Source organism: Lissotriton vulgaris, chromosome 8 (assembly GCF_964263255.1).
Source record: "Lissotriton vulgaris chromosome 8, aLisVul1.2, whole genome shotgun sequence".
Taxonomy (NCBI): Eukaryota; Metazoa; Chordata; class Amphibia; order Caudata; family Salamandridae; genus Lissotriton; species Lissotriton vulgaris.
The window spans coordinates 60,440,195-60,463,315 of record NC_141696.1 but is presented as its reverse complement, the minus strand read 5'-3'; positions in this window follow the sequence as shown (position 1 = coordinate 60,463,315).

Sequence of the window (23,121 nt, the reverse complement as noted above, 5' to 3'; positions counted from 1 at the left end):
AGAGCACACCCACCTCAAGAGCACACCTCCCTCAAGAGGACACCTCCCTGAAGAGCACACCTCCCTCAAGAGTACACCTCCCTCAAGAGCACACCTCCCTCAAGAGCACACCTCCCTCAAGAGCACGTCTCCCTCAAGAGCACACCCCCCTGAAGAGCACACCTCCCTCAAGAGCACACCTCACTCAAGAGCACACCTCCCTCAAGAGTATACCCCCTCAAGAGCACACCCCCCTCAAGAGCACACCTCCCTCAAGAGCACACCTCCCTCAAGAGCACGTCTCCCTCAAGAGCACACCCCCCTGAAGAGCACACCTCCCTCCTCAAGAGCACACCTCACTCAAGAGCACAGCCACCTCAAGAGCACACCTCCCTGAAGAGCACACCTCCCTCAAGAGCACACCTCCCTCAAGAGCACACCACCCTCAAGAGCACACCTCCCTGAAGAGCACACCTCCCTCAAGAGCACACCTCACTCAAGAGCACACCCACCTCAAGAGCACACCTCCCTCAAGAGCAAACCTCCCTCAAGAGTACACCTCCCTCAAGGGTACACCCCCTCAAGAGCACCCCCCCCCCAAGAGCACACCTCCCTCAAGAGCACACCTCCCTCAAGAGCACGTCTCCCTCAAGAGCACACCCCCCTGAAGAGCACACCTCCCTCCTCAAGAGCACACCTCACTCAAGAGCACACCCACCTCAAGAGCAGACCTCCCTCAAGAGCACACCTCCCTCAAGAGCACACCTCCCTTAAGAGCACACCTCCCTCAAGAGCACACTTCACTCAAGAGCACACCCACCTCAAGAACACAGCCTCCCTCAAGAGCACACCTCCCTCAAGAGCACACCTCCCTCAATAGCACACCTCCCTGAAGAGCACACCTCCCTCAAGAGCACACCTCACTCAAGAGCACACCCACCTCAAGAACACACCTCCCTCAAGAGCACACCTCCCTCAAGAGTACACCTCCCTCAAGAGCACACCTCCCTCAAGAGCACACACCCTCAAGAGCACTCCCCCCCTCAAGAGCACACCCCCCCTCAAGAGCACACCTCCCTCAAGAGCACACCTCCCTCAAGAGCACGTCTCCCTCAAGAGCACACCTCCCTTAAGAGCACACCTCCCTCAAGAGCACGTCTCCCTCAAGAGCACACCTCCCTGAAGAGCACACCTCCCTCAAGAGCACACCTCACTCAAGAGCACACCCACCTCAAGAACACACCTCCCTCAAGAGCACACCTCCCTCAAGAGCATACCTCCCTCAAGAGCACACCCCCTCAAGAGCACCCCACCCCCCCCCCCCTCAAGAGCACACCTCCCTCGCATCAAGAAGTCCAGAAGTGTAGCATGCTCCTTCTCATCCCTCGCAGCCAAGACCTGGAAGGACCTCCCGAAACACCTCAGAACCTCCCTCTCCCTCATGGACTCCGGAAGGAACCTGAAGACATAGCTCTTTCAGAAGAAACATGCTTGATCTGCTCCTCCCCCCTCAAGTAGTGCTCTACTCAGCGCCTGGATACCCAAACGGGCGATTAGAAGCGCTCTATAAGTTAACATGACACAACATAACATGCCACTGAGCTCCAGCCATCCGGACACACCGTGTGAAGTCCCGAGCTTCGATGTTAATACTCATTTCTATCATGAAATCAGACTTTCATAGCACCCGGAAGGGAAAGGGCCAAGGTAAGCCAAGGCGCAGGAGCCAGTGGCGCTGCCTTCCTTTCCCGTCTCGCCCTGCCGCAGTAAGTGTCCTGGTGCCAGGACAGCTGGGGAGTCTGATTCCAGAAACACCAACAGCTGCACAGAAAAAAACACATGTCCACACTCAATTCACTGATTTTAATTAATAGTGAGAGAGCGCAATTTTGAATAAAATGCACGAAGTAGTCGTATTTATAAGTATAGCACATAATGTAGGAATGAAATGCATATCGTAACGTGAAGTTGACGCTTACAGCATAAAGTTAACCGACGTAATCAAAAAGTAATATAGGAAATGTAATTGTATTCACTTTAGAAATGTATTAGATTTAGAAGGCCCGAATAAGTAGTGGGCTGATGTATAACGGATGTAGAAATGCTTACGAAATATAGAACGTGCAAAGTAGAATTCACATACGTGTGTAATTTTAAACGGAGAAACGAAAGGTAACAGAAATGTTTAGAAATGTATAAAACTATATAGCAAATGAGAATGTATAGTTATACTCTATGTAGTTGTATTCTTAGATGATACATTCATTTATATACTATGTAAAGGGCTTTAGTTAAAATACGAATATAAATGTATGCTAAAGGTTACACTGTGTAGAAGGCTTTTTGTGTGAACGTTAGAAGGGTTTAGGTCATTTGTAGTTTTAACCTGTCAGGCCAAGGGTTCACAGGAGTGTAGTCCGCTGTTTGTAATTTAGTGGGCTCACAGGAGTCGTGAAATGCTTTGCTGTGAACGTGAGAGCCAAGAAGTCTAGCACTTGTTAGATTTAAGGTGACAACACTGGACGAGGTTTATGGCCTAAACGTGATAAGAAGCGCTTAGAATTTGAAACTTGTTTTGAGAAGTTCGTTCACAGGACCAATAGAGGTTAGAAACATAACGATAAAAATTATGGTTCTGTTGAGAATGTCAAAGTATATTTTAAAGTCAAATGAAAGGTCGAATGAAGTCATCGACAAGAAGACGAAGATGGCGACTAAGGAGAAGGGTCAACTTAACGGACGACGCGAAGAAAGGAAGAAGTGGAAAGTTCCAGAGAATGAGTTTGCGTAAATTGAGATGTGGTGGGCGTCAAGGGGCGTTCCATTCACACGGTGATTGTGTATTTAGGGACAGTACCCCGGGGATAAGATAGCGAACAGCTCCGAGTAGAGTCCATCATAGAGAGCAATTGGCGATTAGCAATTAGCTCAGAACAGATGCGCTGAGAGAGATCAGAGCGCAAGGGAGCAGTAGGCCGAGGACCCTTAGAGAACGGATGGGTAGGCAGAGAGAGGGTACTGCTTCTTAAACTTAAGTTACCTTTAGAGGCTAAGAGAGTTTGAACTTCTTTGGGAGTCAAACTGCTGACACCTTTTTAGGTTAAGGAATTTGCGAAGTAGGGACGTCACTTAGTACAGAGTAGGGACAGAGATAACCTGTTGATTTTATTTTTCTGTAGATTATACAAAAGAACCACTTCACACCGAGACGACAACTGGAGATTTCTGAATAGATTTGATTGTAATTTTTGTAATACTTTTGAAATTGATCCTGAGAGGATTGTAATCGCATTTAATCTTGATTTATATAAAACTTTTAAACTTCATTAGTTGTCAGTGGTTCTTCAGAGTCGTATCAATTATTGGGGTTGATCTAACCTAAATAGGGGATTGTCTTTTACTCAATGACAGAAAAAACTCGGTCCAAACAAGAATGAGATTAATATCCAATTAATTAATTAAAAACGGTATCAAAATCTCATTCCCCGCAGTTGGTAGCAGAGAATGATGGTTTTCTTCTTGAGGAAGACAACCTAGGCCAGGTTTAGATTACCCCAAGGTCCCTAGTCATCGACGACCAGAAGAAGAATTCCAGCCGAAGACGGTGCTGACGGTGCGTCGAGAGAAAAGCAGCAGAGTCGGTCGAGAGTGAGTATAAGGGTCATGCGTTGTAAGATTGCGGTGTTTTGTGTTGTTCCTGTGTTGTAATGTCAAGCGGAGTTTGAATGCCTGTAGTGTGATTGAGGGAAGGTTGTGAGCGCGCGCAACTGGATAAAATCTTGAGTTCAAGGAGAGCTTAAGTGGTTCGGGTGTATCGAACACTCAGAGTAATTTGTCTACCATTGAAAGGGGGTCATGAGGTACCATTGATTTCCCGACAGACCGATGATAGGGGGAGCGTATGAGTGAGTGAATGAGTAAGCGGACGCTGGTCGTACATTTACTGTGTGTAAGTAACCTATCAGTTGAGACGATCGTCCGACCGTGAGAGGAAAGACGTTTCGTCAGTTAAGGTGACAATTACAGTTAGACTGTGGCCGTACAGTCAGAGAAAAGTGATCGCTTGGTCGGAAGTAATCATTTTTCAGTGTATGAATGAAAACGCATGCGAGATCGTGAGACGGGTTGAAAAGTAAGGGAGAACTGCTGCAGAGGGAGCGAAAGACGTCAGAATAGAACCGTGCTGAGATTGGTTAGTTTGACAGACGTCAGCGTAGAACCGCGCTGAGATTGGTCGGTCAGCGTAGAGTCGCGCTGAGATTGGCTGATCAGCGAAAGCCGCGTAGAGATTGGTTAGTGGTTGTCATCGGGACGTAAACAAGGAAGAATTAAAAGGAAAATCGTAGATTATTGAAAAATGAAGTGTTTTAAGAACCTAAGAGCACTCTTTAGGAGGAATAAGAGAAATTTATATGCCGGAGAAGAAGCTCCACCAGAAGGCACACCAGCTTATTACATGGCAGTGAATGTAGGCTTGCACTCGATATTATGGATCTCCGAGTGGAATAAGCTAACTGAAGGGAAACAGGAACTGACGTTTCCGAGATACGGAACGCTTAAATTAGACGTGTTGAATGAATTAAAAACGGTAATGCTTGCAACAAGACCTCTACCGAGGCCAACACAGTTTGAAGCACTGAGTGTGTCGTTCAGAACAGCACATGAGAAGAGTCTAAAGAGGCGCCAGGAAAGAGTGAGACGATCAGTAAAGGCAGTGCAGGATGCTAAATGGGACGAAGAAGCTAAGAAATGGAGGGTGCAGAAGATAGAGGCAGATAAACTATTCACGATGATAGAAGCCACGGGAGAAAGGAAACCTCTAGAAGAGGATGAGGAAAGTGAGACGGAGGAGGACTTGATAGAAAGGTTACTAACGGATAGACCGCCTCCGTACAGCGGAGAGGCCGCAAGTCCTATAGTACCACAGGAAGAAGGAACTAGATGGGGGGAATATCGATCGATCCCCGTAACAGAGTGGGATGCCAGGAAAGAAGAGGAAGTACCTCGATCTAGTCCCGAACAGAGAGTAGTGGGAAGATTCGTGGTCCAGAAGGTGCCGGAAACGCAATGTGCAAGATCGTACCAAATGCCAGATGCTCTACAGGTACCGGTTACCATAGGTCCTATTGTGTCTATTTACAACCCAGAAGGGGTCCAGCAGGAGGAACAGGCACGATGGGAAAGGGAAAGAGCAGAGAAGGAGAATAGGAATACCATGATGAATCCTCAGAGGCAGATACTAGCACCAAGAAATCGGAGTACCCCATTAGATTCAGGAACGGGTCCCTGTGTAGAACAAAGGGGTCAAAGAGGACCAACGGACTTGAGAGGACCGAAACCAAAATCCTTTAAGGAATTAAGGGAATACCTGAAAGAATGGGACACTGCCGAAGAGGCTCAGAATAAAGAGTTAGAAACAGAAGCAGAATGGAGAGATCAGGATAACAGGATTCTTTCTCATTGTGGAGCTGGCGAAAGCAGCACAGAGTGGGAGAGAGGGAGTCAGGAGAGCAGAAGAACTAATTGTCCTACTGTTAGCGACAATAGGCAAATGTGCGATGATAGAAGTACAGGGTGTGGCGAAGGGCCTCGTGTCACCTTTAGTGAGGGGGAACGAAGGACGCAGGAGTATCGAAATACTTTTAGGTGCTCCCACCATACTCCGGGCGATACAGTGCAACATTGGAATCACGGGAATATGGGGAGTCGTGAAGGGTCTCGCCATGCATCCGGTGATCATGGACGAAATCATGAGAACGTAGGGAGTCGCGAATCGTCTCGCCATACTTCTGGTGATCAAGAACGAGATCGCGGGAGCATGGAGGGCCATGAAGGACCTTATCGGTTATTAAGCGACACCAGACAGCAAGCGAGTTACAGTGGTTTAGAACAGAACGGTGGATCTTATCTCGAATCTAGAGAAACCGAGCCGAAAGGACGCAGCGTAGGGATGGGGGATGGAGTACTGTTCCACCACACCCCGCGGGAAGATGGAAAAGCTTGGGATCTAGAGAGATGGGAACAAAGGGATGGAAAGAAAACTCCTCATAACTCACCTGTGTCCAGGCGTAGGGCGCATAGTGGAGATGAGAGAGCTATGAGCGAACCACCTAGGACAGACGTACTGAGAGCTGAAATTAAAGCAAGACGGCTCGATGTAATGAGTCTGAAGTCAGACTTAGACGAAATAATTGATGGCACAGTGGCAATAGAGAGATTAGAACTATACGCACCAGATGAAATTCTGTTTTTGTCCAAAGATATTACTCGCAGAGCGAGGTCAGCTCATGAAAATCTAACGAACTTGGCAAATAGATATATGATAGATTTGTCGAGGACCAAAGCTTTACAGCCCAATCATAGGCTGAATTGCACAGACCTCGATTTGGATGAGCGTAGAACGATTGGATTAAAAGTACATATACGAGAACTAGTCATGTGTATCAGAATATGGAAAGATCTGGACAGATGGGAGGAAAAATGGTCTAAGAAGGGATCGGTTAGGAGAAATACAATTGTGAAGTCTCAGGATACAGACTTAATGCGGATGGAAGCTTTCCCTTTGCGAGAAATCGCGAACGGAAACTACGTACACGTACCATGGAGTAGGGGGGATTTGGCGGCATTCACCAACTCCTTCCCAAAGCTTAGAGAGAATCCCGTCGAATGGTACAAGCAAGTAGAGAGGTTTGTGAAGATCTCTAAGGTGCTGTGGATCGATTTGAACACACTCTTCGATATCGTAGTACCCGGAGATTTGTGGACGGCATGCAAGCTTAGTGTCGAATGGCCAGCTTGTGAGCCTCCGAGAGATGCCCAGACAAATGGTCCATCTGATAGAGTCATGGAGAAATATGAAAGAGTAATAACATGGCTAAAAGAGAAAGTGCCAGTGCAAGACATAGACTGGGTTAAGATAGATAGAACAACTCAGGAGCCCAAAGAGACAGTTCACGAGTTCTACGAGAGGCTTTTGAAAGCGTTTAAACAGTACAGTGGGTTAGACGTAATGGATCCTAAGGACATAGGACAGTTTGTATCAAAATTTGTTTTAGGATTGAGACCAGACATAAGCCTAATGATACAGCAGCATTTGATTTGCTGGCAGAATAAACCTTTAGACGAAATTCTGAGGTATGCGAGATACTGTAGCGACGAAATAGAGACAAAAGCAAAAAAACTTAAGGAAAAATTAATGCTGGTACAAATGCAAGCAGCTGGAAAGGGTGGACAGCGGCAACAGGTAACAGGAACGCAAGCAAAGAAACAGAATAATCAGAGTAGAGATGAGGAAGAAAGACCGAGACCAAGGATGGATCTGGCGACACTGAAAAGGACAACAAGATGTCATCAGTGTAACGAAGTGGGACATTGGAGACGCGAGTGTCCTTACAATGTTGAGACAGGGGAATTAGAACAAGAGGAGGAAGAGGTACAGAATAACGCGGTTAAGGGAGCAGCAGCCCCGAAGGGAAAGTTTGTCAAAGGGGGGACGCAGACTCCTCGAGCCCCGTTTCCTCAACCACCTCGCATCACAAACGGAGGGAAAACCTATAGACAAATGCCATTGTTTGTAGGAGGAGAAGAATGCTATTACGTTGATCCTCTAACAGGGCAACGAGTGAATAAGGAGGAGGATTGTACTTTAGGTGCAGCCTTGGAAGTAGATCAAAGAGGACCGTACGTAGAAGCTGAAGTAGCGGGATGTCCTACAACCTTTTTGGTGGACACAGGGGCCACTCGAGCCACGTTGAGATCAGCGGTAGTCCCAGGGTTACCAATATCGGGAGAGACGATACAGGTGGTAGGAGTTGCGAATAAGAGGATGACGAATCCTCTGACCGAACCCGTATCAGTAAAAATAGGGAATTACAGTGACGAACATCAGTTTGTGATCTGTGATTCTAGCCCTGTATGTTTGCTAGGAAGAGATCTGCTGTGTAAACTGAATTGCACAATACATTGCACACCTGAAGGAGTAGAAGTACAGACTAATGATGAGGATGCGGATTTTAAAGTCGTAAACTCGCAAGAGTGTGTGGAATTATATCCTACCTTAACAATAGAGGAGCTTCCACAGGACTCGAAGGAGAAAGTGTCAGCTGAAGTGTGGGATTTTACTGGAGAGGAAATAGGACTAATTAAAGGGGTAGAACCAGTAAAGATTATGGTAAAACCCAATGCTGAGTATCCAAGAACTCCACAATACAAGTTGACTCCGGAAACTATAGCAGGAATAAAACCTGTAATAGAATTCATGATTAAACAGGGAATACTGAAGGAGATCGTGGGAAGTCCATGTAACTCCCCGATTATGCGTTTGCAGAAGCCTAGTGGGAAGTACAGAATAGTGCAAGATCTTCGAAAAATTAACAATATTGTTGTTTCATGTTGTCCAGTGGTACCGAATCCATCAGTGATATTATTTCAGATACCGTTCCAAGCTGAATGGTTCACAGTGATAGATTTGTGCCAGGCTTTCTTTTCGATTCCTTTAGATGAAGAGAGCCAGTATTTGTTCGCATTTAAGCTGGAAGATCGTGTCTTAACATGGTGTCGTATTCCTCAGGGGTATACAGAAAGTCCATCGATCTTTAACCAGCTACTAAAAAGAAATCTTGAAAGTCTAGTACTGCCCAAGAACTCGGTTCTAGTCCAGTACATAGACGACCTCCTAGTTGCGTCAGAAACTGAAGAAGCTTGCAGAGAAGACACCATAACCTTGTTAAATCACTTGGCTGAGAATGGACACAAGGTGTCTCCAAGTAAATTGCAATATTGTAAGACCGAAGTGCAATACTTGGGCCATAGGATTGAAAAGGGAAAACGGAAGGTGTCTCCGGACAGAATAGAGGCGATCATGAAGATGAACGCGCCTACAACACAAAGAGAAGTCAGGATGTTTTTAGGCATGGTTGGGTATTGTCGGCAGTGGATAGCTAACTTTTCACTGAAGGCAAAACCTTTATTACAACTGACGCACAAGGGAGTAAGTGATCCGGTACCATGGGACAAAGACTGTTTGATGGCATTTTTGCAGCTGAGGGAGGACTTATGTCGTGCCCCGGCTTTGGGGATGCCAGATTACACAAAACCATTTTTGCTTTACTGCTGCGAAAGAGAGGGATGCGCTCTAGCAGTTTTGGCCCAGATACATGGAAATGCGCGTAGACCAGTGGCGTATTTTTCGGCTACATTAGATCCAGTAGCCGCAGCGTTGCCCGGATGTCTCAAATCCGTAGCCGCAACGGGTGTCAGCATTGAAAGGTCTGAATCAGTAGTAATGGGTCATCAGCTAGTGGTGTATGTACCTCATTCTGTAGAATTGTTAATGACCAGGACTAAGACTCAGCATTTGACGAATAGCAGGCTCACACGTTACGAGCAAGTCATACTGGCTGCCGAGAATGTGACCCTAAAAAGATGCTCCGTCTTGAATCCTGCAACTTTGATGCCACTTCCAAATGAAATTCAGGATGATGGTGATGAAATTTGTACAGATCACGACTGCCTTGATGTGACTGAACTATGCACCAAACCAAGACCCGATATCGTAGATGAGCCATTGACTGACCCCGATGAAATTTTCTTTGTTGATGGTTCATGCGTAAGAGATGATATCGGTCAGCTGAGAGCAGCTTATGCAGTTTGCACAATTACAAGGGTAATCGAAGCCGCTTGCCTGGAAGGAGTACACTCCGCTCAGGTAGCTGAAATTGTGGCTTTGACTCGTGCTTGCTTAGCGGGCGACAAACTTCGAGTCACCATATACACCGATAGCCAGTATGGTTTCGGGGTAGTTCACGATTACGGGCAGCTGTGGTCTCAAAGAGGCTATATGACCTCCTCGGGTTCTCCTATCAGGAATGGAGAATTCGTGAGACTTTTGTTAGAAGCATTACAAGGTCCAACAGCTATCGCAGTGGTTAAATGCGCTGCGCATACAAAGAATATGGATTTTGTATCTCTAGGAAATCGCTATGCAGATGAAGTAGCGCGTTATTGCGCAGAACAGGGATATTCTCACACTGATGTGAAAGTGGGGGGAATTCAAGAAAGAACTGAATTGACAATGATTTTGGATACTGTGGATACGTGGGATGAATTAAAATGTGTTCAGGAGAATGCACCAGATGATGAGAAAAAGAGTTGGGAAACAGCTGGATGTATTAAAGGTGAATTAGATTTTTGGGTCTCCGCCGATGGGAGAGCAGTTTTACCAAATGAACTTGTTAGTCCAATGGCAAGGAAATTGCATGGATCAGCTCACATAGGAAGAGATGCTATGGTGAGGGTTTTTAGACAAACATGGTTTAACCCTAAATTTAGAGTAGCGGCAGAAGCAGTGTGTCAGCGATGTACTATCTGTCAGCAACTAAACGTAGGAAAGAGAACACCAGTTACGTTGAGTCACATTGGGAGGTCTGGGGGGCCTTTCAATAGAATGCAACTCGATTTCATTGAAATGCCTAAATGCAATAGACTCAGATACGTTTTAGTGATTGTTTGCATATTTTCTAGATGGGTTGAGGCATACCCTACACGTAGATGTGATACACTCACAGTAGCAAAATTGTTACTTAGAGAGTTAATACCGAGGTTTGGGGTGCCATCCTCTTTGGAATCGGACAGAGGAACTCATTTTAATAGCGAAATAGTGAAGATGTTATGTTCAGCTTTGTGCATCGATCAGAAGTTACACTGCAGCTATCGACCAGAAGCTTCAGGGATTGTAGAGCAAATCAACAGCACGATTAAGTCCAGACTAGCCAAAGTCTGTTCAGCAACATCCCTGAGTTGGCCAGACGCACTTCCAGTGGTTCTAATGAGCATACGTAGCACACCGGACAGAAAAACAGGTCTCTCTCCACACGAGGTGTTAATGGGGAGAGCCATGAGATTGCCATCGGTTCCGACTGCAGCTTTAGTGAACATCACAGACGATTTGATCTTGGACTACTGTAAGGGACTATCTGACGCCGTTAATTCTGTGTCCCTCCAGGTCCAGGCTGCAGAGGTTCCATCAGCACAAGACTTGTGCCATGACCTGAGTCCTGGAGACTGGGTTCTGGTGAAAAAACACGTCAGGAAGAACTGCTTAGACGTGCGCTGGAGAGGACCGTTTCAAGTCATACTAGTGACGAATACCGCAGTAAAGTGTGGAGGTCTGCCGACCTGGATACATGCCTCACACACCCGAAGAGTACCAACACCTCTAGAAGAAACAGCTCCTCTCTCGGATGAGAATCCAGCAGAAAGTAGAGAAGCCATAGAGGGGGAAAGTCAAGCTGTGGAGGTGAGCGAAGAAGCTGAAATTGAAACGGAACAGGTCGACGAAAGTCAGAATACTAGTGAGACCGAAGTCGCTTCAGGAGAAGAGAGTAATTGGGAGACAGAATCAGACACCGAACAAACAGAAAGTGACCAAGAAACAGGTCCAAGGACAAGGAGCGGGAGGACAAGAAATGATGAAGCTGTTTGGCCGGAGAGAAGGAAAAGGTCAAGTTTGAAAGCAAATAACGAAAAAACACTTGTTCCAATCGCTGAAGAATCAGATCAAGAAGAAGAAACTACAGACTCTGGAACAGAAAGTCCAAGAAGATCGAGAAGGGTACGTGTGCCGTGCAAAAGGTACGCCACCCCAGAGTGGACTTATCTGGCAGATGTCTTGGGGACAGAAATCTGGGAGAGTAAAGAAAGTGAAGGTAATCGATCACAATCCATTTGTGGCAGTGGAGATATGGATGTTGACTCCTGGACTCGAGACTGAGGGGTTACTGACTTTCACACTTCCTATACCCCCATACTTGAGTCAAATTCAAGATCTAGTATTGAAAAGATTACAATTTCCAACATTTGGTCAGCAAATGACAGCAGAAGAAGAAAAAGTCATTCGTTTTGAACTATTAGAAATTGTTGTGAAAGCAACAGGTGCGAGGATAATAGTGGATGCATAAAAGACTTTTGTACATAAGTTATCAAGAAGAAGATAACCTAGCACCGAGTGGAAAGAAGAATAAAATTAGGGATTACATTTAGAGGACGGAGAAGGGTTAGGGTTGTCTATTGTTGAAAAGGAAAAAGACATTGTTGCGAAAAAGAGACTTTGTTGGTAAAAAGCACTTTACAGATTGAGAAAGCAAATAAAGTAAAACAAGGACTGCAGAAGAAAGTTTTTCGCAAACGAAGGAGTTAAACTGTTTTGATAACATGGAGAGTGACAACCCAAACCGAAAAGCTAGATGTATAGTAGGTACACTTATAGTCTTAGTAATAGTTCTTATTATTTCCGTAGTTACTATATCATATGTAATAGGACATGAAACCGATAAAGAAACAGCAGATGTAAAGCCAGTAACGACTTTGAAACCTGCTCTTGCTGGGAAGGAGGGAGAGAGCAATGTTATACGTGAAGAGGCGTTACTGACAGATGAAAAACGTAGGTTACACATAGACGAATCACAAGGAAATTTTAGGTCAAATGCATATGCCAAACTATTGTATGAGTATATTGATGCAATGGAGGCCAAAGAATGTTATGTATGTATGCAGTTGCCGGCTTCCGTAGACGAAGGCATCAGATATCATCATCTCCCATTGACATATGGGATAACATGTAGCTTATTACTTAGTATATTTTATGGTAGAGAAGGGTTTGAGTACTACTTTTCAAATTATGATTCGGTACTGCCTGAAGTCCCGAATTATAAACAAATGAATAAGTGGGACTATCATAAAAAGGAGGATAGATTAGCAAAATTCTTTCTTCCTTGGGATACACTAGATACTTCATATGCACGCAGAAATAATTTAACTTGCAAAGTGTCAGAGGTAGAGAAGAAGTTTATAGGACAAGTAGACGATAGATATAGAAGGCAGAAGATATTGAAGATGTCAGGACAGTGGAAAACGGATTGGACCGAAGAAGAGAAGGCACATAAAAAGAAGGGTAGCAATGGTCCAATAGCTTTGGATAGAACACAGAAGGGAAAGTTATGTTTAACTCGAAGCAAGACATATTATGAGAATGTATTTGTAGGTGAGGTTAATTGCGAACATTCCTTCCGATTAGAGTATTATACCAAGGACTTTATGAAGGGGATGCAAGCAATTCCGAATGTGTATTTTGTATGCGGAAGAAATGCCTATGTAAAACTGCCTGACAATTGGTTTGGCTCGTGTTACTTGGCAATTGTCTTCCCCAAAATATATCATGCAAAGGATTTAGCGATCATAGAAGGAAAGGCTTCGAAAAGGACGAAAAGGGATGTAGATGATGTGGAAGTAGTAGGAGATGTATTTGGAGCGATGTTTCCTATGTTAGGGTTAATACTTAACGATGTTAAGATCAGGAGACTAGCGACTGTTGTAGATAGATTGTCAGCAAGTACTGCAAGGTCATTAATGTTAGTAGAAGGAGAGATGCAGTCGATTAGAGCAATGGTTCTTCAAAACCGACTTGCTTTAGATGTACTGCTAGCAAAAGAAGGCGGAGTTTGCAAGGCTTTGAAGGTTCAAGAATGTTGTACTTACATTCCTGATAATTCAAAACCACTTGAGAAAGTCATACAGAATATTACACAGATTCATCAAGAAATCGAAGATTTATCAAAAATAAATGTATGGGAAAAAGTTGGTCATGGAGTAGGAAAGGTTGGTAGTTGGTTTGCCAATCTTGGTAAAAGTATTGTATGGTACATATTGAAACCTGTATTTATAATAATAATTTGTATAATTACATTATTAGGTTTAGTGAAACTGTATAAATGGTATAGGTCAAACCGTTTACAAAGATCAATGAGAGAACAAGAAAGGAGATTAGCATCTTTACAAGATCAACAGTACAAAAGCTTAAGAGCACTCGAATCAATGAAAAGAGGGAATGTGGAAACTAGTTCTGTTTAGAGATTTTATTCAAATTGCTTTTGGTGATGACTCCTAAAAGTCATCAAAGGGGGGACTGAGAGAGCGCAATTTTGAATAAAATGCACGAAGTAGTCGTATTTATAAGTATAGCACATAATGTAGGAATGAAATGCATATCGTAACGTGAAGTTGACGCTTACAGCATAAAGTTAACCGACGTAATCAAAAAGTAATATAGGAAATGTAATTGTATTCACTTTAGAAATGTATTAGATTTAGAAGGCCCGAATAAGTAGTGGGCTGATGTATAACGGATGTAGAAATGCTTACGAAATATAGAACGTGCAAAGTAGAATTCACATACGTGTGTAATTTTAAACGGAGAAACGAAAGGTAACAGAAATGTTTAGAAATGTATAAAACTATATAGCAAATGAGAATGTATAGTTATACTCTATGTAGTTGTATTCTTAGATGATACATTCATTTATATACTATGTAAAGGGCTTTAGTTAAAATACGAATATAAATGTATGCTAAAGGTTACACTGTGTAGAAGGCTTTTTGTGTGAACGTTAGAAGGGTTTAGGTCATTTGTAGTTTTAACCTGTCAGGCCAAGGGTTCACAGGAGTGTAGTCCGCTGTTTGTAATTTAGTGGGCTCACAGGAGTCGTGAAATGCTTTGCTGTGAACGTGAGAGCCAAGAAGTCTAGCACTTGTTAGATTTAAGGTGACAACACTGGACGAGGTTTATGGCCTAAACGTGATAAGAAGCGCTTAGAATTTGAAACTTGTTTTGAGAAGTTCGTTCACAGGACCAATAGAGGTTAGAAACATAACGATAAAAATTAAGGTTCTGTTGAGAATGTCAAAGTATATTTTAAAGTCAAATGAAAGGTCGAATGAAGTCATCGACAAGAAGACGAAGATGGCGACTAAGGAGAAGGGTCAACTTAACGGACGACGCGAAGAAAGGAAGAAGTGGAAAGTTCCAGAGAATGAGTTTGCGTAAATTGAGATGTGGTGGGCGTCAAGGGGCGTTCCATTCACACGGTGATTGTGTATTTAGGGACAATACCCCGGGGATAAGATAGCGAACAGCTCCGAGTAGAGTCCATCATAGAGAGCAATTGGCGATTAGCAATTAGCTCAGAACAGATGCGCTGAGAGAGATCAGAGCGCAAGGGAGCAGTAGGCCGAGGACCCTTAGAGAACGGATGGGTAGGCAGAGAGAGGGTACTGCTTCTTAAACTTAAGTTACCTTTAGAGGCTAAGAGAGTTTGAACTTCTTTGGGAGTCAAACTGCTGACACCTTTTTAGGTTAAGGAATTTGCGAAGTAGGGACGTCACTTAGTACAGAGTAGGGACAGAGATAACCTGTTGATTTTATTTTTCTGTAGATTATACAAAAGAACCACTTCACACCGAGACGACAACTGGAGATTTCTGAATAGATTTGATTGTAATTTTTGTAATAGTTTTGAAATTGATCCTGAGAGGATTGTAATCGCATTTAATCTTGATTTATATAAAACTTTTAAACTTCATTAGTTGTCAGTGGTTCTTCAGAGTCGTATCAATTATTGGGGTTGATCTAACCTAAATAGGGGATTGTCTTTTACTCAATGACAGAAAAAACTCGGTCCAAACAAGAATGAGATTAATATCCAATTAATTAATTAAAAACGGTATCAAAATCTCATTCCCCGCAATAGCAAAAATACAAAGGACATCAATTTGAAGCTCTGATTGGACTAGGGTGACCAACCGTCCGTAAATTTCACGGACAGTCCGTAATTTTGGCTGTCTGTCCGTTGTCCCTGAAGGAATCTCTAACGGACGCCATTTGTCCGTGATTTTAACCGGGCACAGCTTGCCCCCACCTCCCTTCTTGACTCCGATGCTGTATGAAAGCTCAGACCCCCAGCAGCACTGTAGAGGCACAGCGGGAAGGCAACCCTCACACCTCCAGCCCTTGATGAGCTGTTAAGAGGTGTTTGAAGGTGACAGAGGGAGGGGCTGCAGGTTCAGGAGCAGGGGGCATCCATTCACATGCAAACAGCCCTGAATGCGTCTTGTATCTGCTATTTAGAGGGGGGCTCACACATTCCATTTCTACCCAGGGCCCCAAACATCCGAGACTCGGCCAGATTACACCCCTGATTACACCGAGGCAGCACCTGCTTCTCTTCACCAAGCTTAATTACTGTCACTAATTTGTAAGCAAACCTCGGTTTTTCAAACATGCATAATGTAATACAATAAAGAAATGGCACAATCGCACCCACACTGATTAACAAAGTATGGAGGACAATCAGTTCAATCAGTTCTCTTAGAGTATCTCCTGTAAGTACTGTATATCACAGTGGGGGGTGGCATTTAAACAGAGAGCCTGTCTTCTCGTTGTCTTGTGCAGGAGGGGGCGAGAAGCCCAAGATGATACTAGAATACTGCATGCAAACCCCTGTGCCCACCCTGGTGGATCACGTTCCCTCTCCTGTGATGACTTCTGCTCCTGTCCCCCATGTTGTGGCTCCAGTCCACTCCCCGCCTGTGATGGCTCCTGTCCCCCCATGTTGTGGCTCCTGTCCACCCCCGCCTGTTCTGGCTCCTGTCCCTCATGTGGTAGCTCCAGTCCACCCCCCGCCTGTGATGGCTCCTGTCCCCCATGTGGTGGCTCCAGTCCACCCCCTGCCAGTGACGGCACCTGTCCCCCCCATGTTGTGGCTCCGGTCCACCCCCCGCCTGTGATGGCTCCTGTCCCCCATGTGGTAGCTCCAGTCCACCCCCCGCCTGTGATGGCTCCTGTCCCCCATGTGGTGGCTCCAGTCCACCCCCTGCCAGTGACGGCACCTGTCCCCCCCATGTGGTGGCTCCAGTCCACTCCCCGCCTGTGATGGCTCCTGTCCCCCATGTGGTGGCTCCAGTCCACCCCCTGCCAGTGACGGCACCTGTCCCCCCCATGTGGTGGCTCCAGTCCACTCCCCGCCTGTGATGGCTCCTGTCCCCCATGTGGTGGCTCCAGTCCACCCCCCGCCTGTGATGGCTCCTGTCCCCCATGTTGTGGCTCCAGTCCACTCCCCGCCTGTGATGGCTCCTGTCCCCCATGTGGTGGCTCCAGTCCACCCCCCGCCTGTGATGGCTCCTGTCCCCCATGTTGTGGCTCCAGTCCACCCCCTGCCAGTGACGGCACCTGTCCCCCCCATGTGGTGGCTCCAGTCCACTCCCCGCCTGTGATGGCTCCTGTCCCCCATGTGGTGGCTCCAGTCCACCCCCCGCCTGTGATGGCTCCTGTCCCCCATGTTGTGGCTCCAGTCCACTCCCCGCCTGTGATGGCTCCTGTCCCCCATGTGGTGGCTCCAGTCCACCCCCCGCCTGTGACGGCACCTGTCCCCCCTATGTTGTGGCTCCAGTCCACCCCCCGCCTGTGATGGCTCCTGTCCCACATGTTGTGGCTCCAGTCCACTCCCCGCCTGTGATGGCTCCTGTCCCCCATGTGGTGGCTCCAGTCCACCCCCCGCCTGTGATGGCTCCTGTCCCCCATGTGGTGGCTCCAGTCCACCCCCTGCCAGTGACGGCACCTGTCCTCCCCATGTGGTGGCTCCAGTCCACCCCCTGCCAGTGACGGCACCTGTCCCCCCCATGTGGTGGCTCCAGTCCACCCCCCGCCTGTGATGGCTCCTGTCCCCCATGTGGTGGCTCCAGTCCACCCCCTGCCAGTGACGGCACCTGTCCCCCCATGTGGTGGCTCCAGTCCACCCCCTGCCAGTGACGGCACCTGTCCCCCCCATGTGGTGGCTCCAGTCCACCCCCTGCCAGTGACGGCACCTGTCCCCCCCATGTGGTGGCTCCAGTCCACCCCCGCCTGTGATGGCTCCTGTCCCCCATGTGGTGGCTCCAGTCCACCCCCTGCCAGTGACGGCACCTGTCCCCCCCATGTGGTGGCTCCAGTCCACCCCCTGCCAGTGACGGCACCTGTCCCCCCCCATGTGGTGGCTCCAGTCCACCCCCTGCCAGTGACGGCACCTGTCCCCCCCCATGTGGTGGCTCCAGTCCACCCCCTGGCAGTGACGGCACCTGTCCCCCCCATGTGGTGGCTCCAATCCACCCCCCGCCTGTGATGGCTCCTGTCCCCCATGTGGTGGCTCCAGTCCACCCCCTGCCAGTGACGGCACCTGTCCCCCCCCATGTGGTGGCTCCAGTCCACCCCCTGCCAGTGACGGCACCTGTCCCCCCCATGTGGTGGCTCCAGTCCACCCCCTGCCAGTGACGGCACCTGTCCCCCCATGTGGTGGCTCCAGTCCACCCCCCGCCTGTGATGGCTCCTGTCCCCCATGTGGTGGCTCCAGTCCACCCCCTGCCAGTGTTGGCACCTTTCCCCCCCATGTGGTGGCTCCAGTCCACCCCCTGCCAGTGACGGCACCTGTCCCCCCCATGTGGTGGCTCCAGTCCACCCCCTGCCAGTGACGGCACCTGTCCCCCCCATGTGGTGGCTCCAGTCCACCCCCCGCCTTTGATGGCTCCTGTCCCCCATGTGGTGGCTCCAGTCCACCCCATGCCAGTGACGGCACCTGTCCCCCCATGTGGTGGCTCCAGTCCACTCCCCGCCTGTGATGGCTCCTGTCCCCCATGTGGTGGCTCCAGTCCACCCCCTGCCAGTGACGGCACCTGTCCCCCCCATGTGGTGGCTCCAGTCCACCCCCCGCCTGTGATGGCTCCTGTCCCCCATGTTGTGACTCCAGTCCACCTCCGCCTGTGATGGCTTTTGTCCCCCCTGTGGTGGATCCTGTCTCCGCCCTGGGTGGCTTCTGTCCCAGTCCTGGAAAGGCCCCTGCAGCGAGGGTGAAGTTCTTGATGGGCCTCTTCTCAAAAGGGCTCAGCTCAAAATTAATATGGAAAGGTGGGCGAGTGAGTAAGTGAAGGGATGGGTGGATGGCTGGATGAATTAGTGAAAGGGTGAATGGATGAATGAAAGATTAAATAGATGGATAATGAGAGATGATGGATGGATTGATGAGTGAGTGGAAGGATGGAGAGAAAATGTAAATAGCTGGATGTATGGGTGGAAGGGTAGCTGGATGATTGATGAGGGGAAAGATGGATGAGGGGAAGGATGATGGATGGAGGGGAAGGATGGATGGATGAGGGGAAGGATAAATGGATGAGGGGAAGGATGGATGGATGGATGGAGGGGAAGGATGGATGGATGAGGGGCAGGATAAATGGATGGGATGGATGGGTGAGTGAGGGGAAGGATGGATGAAAGGATAATGGATGAGGGGAAGGATGGATGGATGGATGATGAGGGGAAGGATGGATGGATGGATGATGAGGGGAAGGATGGATGGATGATGAGGGGGTGGGTGAAAGGATGGATGATGAGGGGAAGGGTGGATGGATGGATGATGAGGGGGTGGGTGAAAGGATGGATGGATGGATGATGAGGGAATGGATGGATGATGAGGGGAAGGATGGATGGATGATGAGGGGAAGGATGGATGGATGATGAGGGGAAGGATGGATGGATGGACGGATGATGAGGGAAAAGGATGGATGGATGATGAGGGAAAAGGATGGATGGATGGGTGAGGGGAAGGATGATGGATGAGGAGAAGGATGGATGGATGAGGGGCAGGATAAATGGATGGGATGGATGGATGGGTGAGGGGAAGGATGGATGAAAGGAATGATGGATGAGGGGAAGGATGGATGGATGACGGGAAAGGATGGATGATGAGGGGAAGGATGGATGGATGGATGGATGATGAGGGGAAGGATGGATGGATGGATGGATGATGAGGGGGTGGGTGAAAGGATGGATGATGAGGGGAAGGGTGGATGGATGGATGATGAGGGGGTGGGTGAAAGGATTGATGGGTGGATGGAAGATGAGGGAATGGATGGATGATGAGGGAATGGATGGATGATGAGGGGAAGGATGGATGGATGATGAGGGGAAGGATGGATGGATGATGAGGGGAAGGATGGATGGATGATAATTAGGGAAAAGTATGGATGGATGATGAGGGAAAAGGATGGATGGATGATGAGGGGAAGGATGGATGGATGATGAGGGGAAGGACAGATGGATGGATGGATGGATGATGAGGGAAAAGGATGGATGATGAGGGGAAGGATGGATAGATGATGAGGGAAAAGGATGGATGATGAGGGAAAAGGATGAATGGATGATGAGGGGAAGGATGGATGGATGATGAGGGGAAGGACAGATGGATGGATGATGAGGGGAAGGATGGATGGATGGATGGATGGATGATGAGGGGAAGGGTGGATGGATGGATGATGAGGGGAAGGGTGGATGGATGGATGATGAGGGGGTGGGTGAAAGGATGGATGGATGGATGATGAGGGAATGGATGGATGGATGATGAGGGGAAGGATGGATCGATGATGAGGGGAAGGATGGATGGATGGATGGATGGATGATGAGGGAAAAGGATGGATGGATGATGAGGGGAAGGATGGATGGATGATGAGGGGAAGGACAGATGGATGGATGATGAGGGAAAAGGATGGATGGATGATGAGGGGAAGGATGATGAGGGAAAAGGATGGATGGATGATGAGGGAAAATGATGGATGGATGATGAGGGGAAGGATGGATGGATGATGAGGGGATGGATGGATGGATGATGAGGGGAAGGACAGATGGATAGATGATGAGGGGAAAGGATGGATGGATGATGAGGGGAAGGAAGGATGGATGGATGGATGGATGATGAGGGGAAGGAAGGATGGATGGATGATGAGGGGGTGGGTGAAAGGATGGATGATGAGGGGAAGGGTGGATGGATGGATGATGAGGGGGTGGGTGAAAGGATGGATGATGAGGGGGTGGGTGAAAGGATGGATGGATGGATGATGAGGGGAAGGATGGATGGATGATGAGGGGAAGGATGGATGGATGATGAGGGGAAGGATGGATGGATGGATGGATGATGAGGGAAAAGGATGGATGGATGATGGGGGAAAAGGATGGATGGATGATGAGGGGAAGGATGGATGGATGATGAGGGGAAGGACAGATGGATGGATGGGTGATGAGGGAAAAGGATGGATGGATGATGAGGGGAAGGATGGATGGATGGATGATGAGGGAAAAGGATGGATGGATGATGAGGGAAAAAGATGGATGGATGGATGATGAGGGGAAGGATGGATGGATGATGAGGGGATGGATGGATGGATGGATGATGAGGGGAAGGACAGATGGATGGATGGATGGATGGATGGATGGATGGATGATGGGTGGGTGAAAGGTTGGATGGATGGGGAGTGGGTGAAAGGATGGATGGATGGATAAGTGGGTGGGTGAAAGGATGGATGATGAGTGGGTGGGTGAAAGGATGGATGATGAGTGGGTGGGTGAAAGAATGGATGGATGAGTGGGTGGGTGGATGGTGGGTGGGTGAAAGGATGGATCAGTAGATTGGATGGTGGGTGGGTGAAAGGATGGATGAGTGGGTGGGTTGATGGTGGGTGGGTGGATGATGGGGGTAGGTGGATGAGTGAAATGATGGATGGATTGATGGATTGATAAGTGCAAGGGTGAATGAATGGACATATGAGTGAAAGGGTGGGTGTAAGGATGGATGAGTGAGTGAAAGGGAGGGTAAATGGACAAAAGGATGAATAGATGTGTGAAGGAGTGAAATGATAGATGGATTAGTGATAGGGGCAATGGATGGATTCATGAGTGGATGAGTAGATGGATGGATGGGTGGGTGGATGGATGGATGGAAGGAAGGCTAAGTGAAAGGGTCGATGGAGAGAGAAAGGGAGGATGGATGGATGACTAAAAGAGTGGATGGGTGGAAGGATTAGTAAGTGAAAGGATGGCTGGATTGGTGAAAGGGTAAATGGCTGAATGGATGAGTGAATGGATGGATGGGATGAAGAGTGGATGGATAAGTGTACAGATGGATAGGGTGAAAGGGTGGATGGATGGATGGATGGATAATGGAGGATGAGTGAAAGGATGGATGAGGGGATGGATGAGTGAAATGATAGATGGAAGGATACATGATGGATAGGTTTGCAAATGGTTGAATATGTTTGGAAATGGCTGGGCTTACTTATATACTATTGTGCGACCTCTGATGTGTCTGTAAAACGTATCCAATTGTCCTGAAGTTTTGTCCTGAATTTTGACCTCCTGTCCTGAATTTGTGTCCTGAATTTTGACCCTTTGTCCTGAATTTTTACACTCACCGTCCTGAATTTGCACCAATGCCAGTTGGTCACCCTAGATTGGACTAAGCCCTTGGAAATGCATTTTGGCTTTTCTGCGCCATTCTCTGGCATGCAAAAGTTGCAGCTAATCCCCGTTTGAAGCTGTTTACTACATTCATTATTTAGTATGGCCCAAAAATAGTTCACAATTATTTTGTCTGATGCAACGTGACTGTGTTCCCGATGACAGCGCTGTAATGTATACAACACCTAGTGCCGGCAGAGGGCGCTCTCTCACCACAGAACGTGAAGTCACATTTTGGATCTCAAAGGTGACTCTACTTATGAATAATTCGACGCCACGTGAATACATTTCCCTGAAGCCACAGCTTGTTGACGAGAACAAAGGCTGTTTGTACCCTGGGTGCAATTCCCACAGTGGGCTGCTGTGGTGTGTGTTTGGGGCTGCGGATTGCTTTCCAGTTCCCTTCATGTCCTTAGCTTATCCCGGCCACTATAGATGGATGAGTTTTGGCCGCACTTGCTTTAAGCTGTAAATTCCAAAAGTTTGGTACTTTTTGGCCCCTTCATGGGAACGCTAGCCCTGACTTCTCACGCTTGCCTTTTGGCAGCTTTCCCAAGTGAGTGTATTCCGATTAGTTTCAGGTTTTACGCTCCCCTGGGGAGCTTGGTTTTGAGGATGGACACAGTTGAATGCATTGTCCTCGGAAGCTTTCCAGAGCTGTGCATACAATATGGCACATTCTGTCGCACTCACCTAGAGGGCACAGGCCTGCCTCCTGCAGGGTTGATCCGTGAAATCTGGGGCAAATTTACAAGCCCCTTGCGCCGCTGCCGCGTCACTTTTTATCAGGCACCGGCGGTGCAGTGTGGGGCTCTATATTTACATGGACACGTAGGGCCACCCGGCGTGGCTTTTTGTGTCCTTGTGAATACGGCCCCTTTTCACACAATACCCGTGGATTCTGCCTCATTCCCAGATAAACAATGTTTCCTAAAACGGGGAATGCGTCAGAATCCTACCGTAAGGCGGCGCAACGAGGAGAAATACTTTTATTTCTC